Source organism: Portunus trituberculatus, chromosome 47 (genome assembly GCF_017591435.1).
Source record: "Portunus trituberculatus isolate SZX2019 chromosome 47, ASM1759143v1, whole genome shotgun sequence".
NCBI classification, from domain to species: Eukaryota; Metazoa; Arthropoda; class Malacostraca; order Decapoda; family Portunidae; genus Portunus; species Portunus trituberculatus.
This window is the reverse complement of record NC_059301.1, coordinates 31,505,574-31,513,485: the sequence shown is the minus strand read 5'-3', so window position 1 is coordinate 31,513,485 and position 7,912 is coordinate 31,505,574.

The window sequence follows — 7,912 nt, the reverse complement described above, 5'->3', positions numbered from 1 at the left end:
CTATTTAATTCAATACAAATGTGCCTTTATATCATACTCTTTTCGTAATTCATTTTTTCATACTAAATGCAATCTACCCTCCTCACCTTGCCCTGGAGAAGTTGTAAATGCAGTGGAAGTTGCAGCTTATTTAAGATTTCTTTCAGATGAAAAAAAAAAAAAAAAAAAAGGAAAAATGTGCCTTTTTATCGTTTCGCACCTGCAGTTCGGAGATGCTACGGTGTTATTTGATCTCCCCGTGTTCCCTGAGCTGAGGAGAGGCCGCGGAAGAGAGGAGAGGAGAGCCAGTCAGTGCTGCTCTGGACTCGCTGGAAGTAGGACGCTGCCTCCCCTCCGTGCATCTGTCCACCTCCTGCTTTGGTTCAAACTTCATCGCTCCAAGTTCACTCCCGTTCGACTTGCCTTGATCCGCAGCGGTAGATCTCAGTTTGTAAAAGAAAGGTTATAGATCGAAGAAGTGACTGGTTTTCTCCCGTTATTGCTGCTAATAGTGACTCTCTTGAGATGCGACCTGGCCTGGTATGTGATCTGTGAGATGCAAGTGTCGTGGAGACTAGAGACCTCGTGAGCTGTCGTGCTGCCCGCGTGGGAAACTTTATGTGACTTACTCGTGCCGTTTACAAAGTTTTGATTGATTAATTGAGTGTGTGTGTGTGTGTGTGTGTGTGTGTGTGTGTGTGTGTGTGTGTGTGTGTGTGTGTGTGTGTGTGTGTGTGTGTGTGTGTGTGTGTGTGTGTGTGTGTGTGTGTGTGTGTGTGTGTGTGTGTGTGTGTGTGTGTGTGTGTGTGTGTGTGTGTGTGGGTGGATGGATGGATGGGTGCAAATACCGTAAAAGAATTGAAATCCACTATACAAAACAACCATTTGAAATTTTGTGTTCTGTCGTGTGTGTGTGTGTGTGTGTGTTTGTGTGTGTGTAAGAGTGCGCAGGTATCTACATTAACTTAAATACCTATACAAGAATTGAAGAGAGGCAAAAACTAGAAACAAACAACCGCTTGAAATCTTGCGTTACGGTAACTGAAGACAAGATACCCCGACATGTAAAACTTAACCAAACTGTAACCAAGAACGAGAACATGAACCCAGACAGGAGGAGTGAACCATTACAAAACTACATACCACCATAACCTCTTGCACTACCCAGTCAAGAAGAACTCCAAAACCTCCAAAACCATCACCACCGCCACCACCACCACCATTACTACCTCAATCATCGCCGTGGTCACATAATGAATACACAAACTGATCCCGAAAATAGCGACAAGGGAGTGTTGCGTGAAGGTTTTAAGGTGACCGGGTTCGTACAAGACAGCAATCATTCTTCCAGCCAGCCAGCCAGACAGCCAGCCAGCCATTCCCAGCCACTCCCAGCCATTAGTCTAGCATTCTTGTGACGGAAACGAGAGTGCTAATGACGTCAGGGACACTCGCAAACCAAGGCCTGTATTTTGAAATTCTCTCTCTCTCTCTCTCTCTCTCTCTCTCTCTCTCTCTCTCTCTCTCTCTCTCTCTCTCTCTCTCTCTCACTTCACTACTTCGAAAGGCCAGAGGAATGATTTACTCGTTTATTTTCATCAATTTATTTTTTCCTGATCCATGCAGACCTTTCATTGAATGATTTTTACTTGAATTATGAAAAGCATCCACGAAAATTTACAAGTAACCAACATTAGAACCAATTTTACTGCTATTAAGGGTATCTTGCTTCACTCCCCAACGTACTAACTTCCGCGAGAAAAAATCAACTCCCTTTTGCTGCTTAATAACATTTCCAGCACTGTGAGATAAATTGTTTTGTATGGAAATACTTAAAAAAAAGTAAAAGAATAAGAGGCGGTTTTATATATTTCAGATTACAAAAATAATCAGGAGACAAATGAAAGAGAACTTTTTTTCTATTTAACATTCTGATTACTGTAAAAGAAACCGATTTGCATGGACAGACACCACACACGGAAAAGGAAAGAATACAAGGTTAGATTTGTTTATCTTAGCCTACAAAAGTATTTCAAAAGACTATTACAGTAGAGACAAAAAAGGTAACTAAGAAAATTCGTGAAGAAAAGTTTAGCAGTGAAAGAGTTAAGCATAATCAAGATAAGACACCTGGAAAACTTTGAGAATAAGATTAGAGAGAGAGAGAGCAAGGGAAAAAAAAGAAGGAAAGGTGGGTGCAGAGAGAGAGAGAGAGAGAGAGAGAGAGAGAGAGAGAGAGAGAGAGAGAGAGAGAGAGAGAGAGAGAGAGAGAGAGAGATGACAACACAACCGGGATCATATTCTGAAACACTTCAGCACAACACTCCGACTAATTTCAAAATGCTCTAAGTTGATGAAGTTACATGCCTTTCTAAAAGTGCTTTTTCCATCATTCCAGTGAAACATTAACAAGGTCTCTACTTTATCAACACGCAAAACACCCTTGAGAATCTAAATATCCATCTCCATGGCCTTTGAAAATAGGAGTGGTGAGAGAATAAAGTGTTCATTATGATGTTTCTACTTTTTTAGAGATTAACGCGATCTCTACGTTCACACTACAAGAAACACTCTTAAGAAGCTGAATAATCATCTCTGTAGCCTTTGAAAATAGTAATGGTGAGAGTTTTAAGTGTTTATGATGATACTTCTACCGCTCTCAAAGAAACGACATTATCATCAGCATATTTATAGAAATACTCTTGAAAACCCAATAACTGACCTCAATGACCTTTATAGAAAGCTGTGATGAAAGAGAGGGAAAGAGAGGAGAAAACGGAAAGAGATAAGGAGAGAGAGAAATAGAAAAAAATGGGCTTCGGAATACTGGCTACTGCTACTCTAACCAACCAGTGCATGTGTGCCATGCGAGACCAATTGGGTTGTTTTGAGATATGGTATGCCTCGCCAGTGTTGAAGCGTGCAGGGTGGTGATGGGGGTGCTGCCTTATCTCATATCCTCAGCGATGTTGTTGGTTGCTAGCATTACGAGCAGGGTCGCGTGGGAGCCTGACAACCTGAATAGAAGGGCTTGCGTGGGTGCTTTCTCTCTTCTCTCTCTCTCTCTCTCTCTCTCTCTCTCTCTCTCTCTCTCTCTCTCACCTACGTTGGATCATTGTCCGAGAGAGAGAGAGAGAGAGAGAGAGAGAGAGAGAGAGAGAGAGAGAGAGAGAGAGAGAGAGAGAGATAGGATGGATGCATGGGTGTGGAAACGAACTAGAAACAAACAAGTAAACAAGAAAGAATAACAACCCAAGTTAATGGTTCAGATTACTGAAAGTTTCTTTGTTATTCAGCAATTGGTTGGAACAATTGATGCTTTAAAAAGTGTATCAATTATATTTTTCCAGATATATGAAAATGTGTTCATATTTGAAATATTGCCATTTTACTTGATTGAATAGAGATCCATTTATCATAAGCGGTAATAGTGTTGAAGGGAGCTTAAGAACGTTTGTATTCATAAAACTTTCATTTGTGGTAAATGTCAGAACATTCATACATTGTCCCTAACCATACAAAACTGTATGACACACAAGCACACAAACACAGCATGCACAAAATTGCGTCATCATTGCCTTATCTTTATGCCTTTCGAAGTAGTGGGGATATGTTTGTTGACATCCTTGATCTCAGACATTTTGCTGACACTCAGAAACTCTGAGGGCATAGCTGTTACTGCCTGCTATGTATCAATGGATGGCATTAAGCTTCACAAGTGGGACAGTTGACACTTTTTACAAGTCCTGTTATACTGAGCATAGTTTCTACAGAGGATAAAAAATTAGTTCTGTGGAGAGAGCTGAATAACCAAACTGTATGGTAATTATGGAACCCTCCCCAATTTATACTTACATCTGTATGGCTAAAGAAAATAGGAAAATATGTGGAAAGAAAATAAAACAAATGAAAGACGATACTGTTCGTAATTAAACAAATGCTTCTCTGTATGTACTAAGAGATAAATCATCAAAAAGGCATTGGAGCAGGCCATCAGTTCAGTTCAGTTCAGTTTGGATTCGTTCAGTTCAGTTTTGATTAAGCTGAGTTCAGCTTAGTTTTGATCAAAATCGGTTCAGTTTAGTTTAGTTCAGTTTTTCCATTTATATTAATAAGTTTAGACACATTCGATGCTTAAAAATTCTCTGACTCTTCTCTTTGTTATGTCTTGTCTTCTTATCCCTTGTCATGCTCATGTTAAAGAAAACCTGAATGGTGTATGCGAGAAAAATACAACCTCAACTTTTTTTTCGTTTCTGTTTTATTCTTTTTTCTCATGAATCTCGTCTAAGGAAAACAATCTTCCATCTTTAATACCGTACAAAGCTCAAGGTTGCTGTTTTCTTTTTTTCCTCCCCTTTTCTTTTCTTGTCACCCTCGCCTTTAATCTTACCTTTAATAGCTTATGCTCCATGTATTAAAGAATGAAAGTGGCGTATAGACTGACTGGCGAAGCCTTTAATCTTATTTTTTTCTTTCTTAGTCACTGTCGCCTTGATCGTTTCTTCAATCACTTTAGTTCATGTACAGATTAGTTGGCATACTCTCCTTGACCATTTTGTATTTACTTTTTTTTATATCTCTCTCTCCTTAGTCTTACTCCTCTTTCTATTTTTTAAGTCTTCCTCGCCTTAATCCTTTATCAACTTTTTAAGGAGACGCGTATGAAGTGTACTCTAATTGATCCTTACTTGTTTTTCCTCTTCACACATTTTTCGCCACCCTCGCTTTAGTTGCGTCTGTGATAAGTATTGCTTGCTTTCCTAAAGAGACATGGATAGAGTTGCTTGGCTAATGAACTCTCCTTAACGTTTATTTGTTCCCGTCATTTTTTTTTTTTCAATATCCTCGCCTTAATCATGTCCGTAGCACATAATTTTCCTTTTACCAAGAAGAATCTGTCTTTAGAGTGTAGACTGTAGACTATGTGACGTACTCTGTTAAGGTATTTGTGTGTAGCAAAAGTCCATTACAACACATGAGGTCCTTTTTATTATAACTACAATTATCATTATCATTATTGTTATCATCATTACATTTTTAGTCAACAGGCTACACTAGGTAAAAGTTATTTAGGTTTTCAAGATGACTTCATGGTTTTAGTGTAAGAATTTTTTGGACCCTTACTTATAATGAGAAGATGCTTGGTAGTTTGATGATGATTATGATGGTGATGATTAAATGCATAGTAAGAGCCGTCATGATAGTAATTATGATACTGGTACGTAATAATGATAATAATGATGATGACACCGTATTAGTCATCATAAGTAGTAGAATTGGTAGCCACATAAAATAACAATGAAGATAATTATTTAAGTTCAAAAGCCTTAATGACAAAAAATTTGATTACGCGTGAGTGTTGCTTCGTGTTGTAATTATTGCCGTTATGTCTTTTACTGTCTTTTATTGTTTTTTTCATGTATTAGAAAGACTGGCAAAGAACAAAGGGAATGACAATAAAGGAGAGAGAAAGAAAGCTTGTTTTTTATACAGTTCCGAAAAAAAAGGAAGTGAGGAAAATAAAAAAAAAATATTTGCTGTCTTTTGGTTATCTATCTGTCAGTCTGTCGCGATACTATCTGTCAGCAAAAATGAGAGAAAAAAAAAAAAACGTGCTCCTTTTGTTCATGTAGCAAAAAATTATGATATGTTCTTTTTTTTCTATCATTTTTACTTTTATCGATTGTCCGCTCGTAGAAGAACCTACCTGGTCTAGAGCTGAGAAAAACTATAATTATTTCGAATATAATAAACTTCTACATGTTACCACTACAAACTATTTCAACTACTACTACTACTACTACTACTACTACTACTACTACTACTACTGCAATAACACTCATCACCACTACTACTACTACTACTACACACACACACACACACACACACACACACACACACACACACATACAATTTCTCATCACAATAATGGAATCCAAGCATCATAAGATAACATAATCAACTACAGAAGAAATAAAAAAATCTGAAGAGGAAAGGGTCAGAAGTGGACTAACTAACCACGCTCACTTCCATTATAAAAACATTCCTTTACCATCCTTTACTCTCCGCTGTGTTTCCAGTCTTCCTTAGTTACTATGTCTTATAAAAAGGGAGATTAACCCCTTCAGTACCATGACGTGTTTCTATATTCATTCTGCTTACTATTTGGTGATTTTGTACAGCTTCAGAAATTCATGTGGGTGATTAAGATCGTGAAGACTGTGGCCATTAATCTTCTGACCTCCATAGACCCTTCCTGATGTCAATAAAATGGTCTAGTAGTACACAAATCTCAGGTAAACATGTGTCCCAGTACTGAAGGGGTTAACAGCAGCAGGAGCATCAGCAACGGAATCATCAGGGATCAGAGGCCTGGAGTGTGATTGCGGCAACTGTAATTGACTTTTGCCCGTGACTGGCTGTGTGATATTTCCTCTCCTGAGGGTGCTTAGATCACGCCGGGGTCAGGGGACAGAGACACGTATAGAATGTTGGTATTTTGATATGGAGGAAGGGAAGGAGGAAGGGAATGTCAGGAGGGGAAGGGGAGGTGAAAACAGGCAAATAGTAGGCACTCATGAATGTACAGACGATGCATAGGTCTTTTGATTTCCTTTACTCAGGTTTTTCATTTGCTTTTCCATCAGTTCGGGAAGAGAAAGGGAAGGAAAATATGAATGAAAAGAGAAGTAAAAGAAAAAAAATTAAGATAGTCAGTCTTCATGAATCTAGGGAACATACAAAACACTCTCGATTTCTTTCACTCGTGTTATGTATTATTTTTTTTTTTCCATCAATGCGGAACGAGATAGGAACGGAAGATAGGTAAAAAAAAGGAGGAAAAAAATTAAATAGTAGGCACGGTACTCATAAATGTGGAAACTATGCAGAGTTCTTTCGTCGTCTTTCTGATCAGGTTTTGTGTGAGTTTTTTTTTTTTTTTCATAATTTCAATAAGGGAAGAGTGAGGGAGGGAATTCAAAACGGCAAAGGAAATGAAAGAAAGAAAATTATAGCATACACAATTAGATCGCTTTTTTTTCTTTTTCTAGTCAGGTTTTGCGTGAGAATTTTGTAATTTCAATATAGGAACTAAGAATTGGAAGGCAGAGAAGGGCCAATGGAGATCAAGGAAAAAGATAATGATGATATGATGATGATGATGATGATGATATGATAATGATGATAATAATAATGATAATAATAATAATAATAATAATAATAATAATAATGAAAATAAAAATCGCAATAACAATAATAATAATAATAATAATGATAATAATGATAATAATAATAATAATAATAATAATAATAATGATAATAATAATAATAATAATAATAATAATAATAATAATAATAATAATAATAATAATAATAACAACAACAACAATAACACAGTAGATCTTTTTAATTCAGAAAATCAATCATAATTCTCTACTTTCTTTCTGATTAGGTTTCAGTTTCATAGACTCGTTCCTTTTTATAATCAATACGGGAAGAGAGAGAGAGAGAGAGAGAGAGAGAGAGAGAGAGAGAGAGAGAGAGAGAGAGAGAGAGAGAGAGAGAGAAAATAAAAAAAAGAGAAGATTAATAAGATAACGTATGATCATTAATCTACAAAATATAAAGAAATCATTGGTTTTATTCTATTCAAAATCTGCTTCAGTTTTTTCATAATTGCAATAAAGGAAGAGTGAAGGAAGGGGCAAGGGATGAACAATATGAAGAATGAAATTAGTGACTCGTCGATTATGAATGTGGAGAGCTTGGATACACGCACACACACACACACACACACACACACACACACACACACACACACACACACACACACACACACACACACACACACACACACACACACACACACACACTCTCTCTCTCTCTCTCTCTCTCTCTCTCTCTCTCTCTCTCTCTCTCTCTCTCTCTC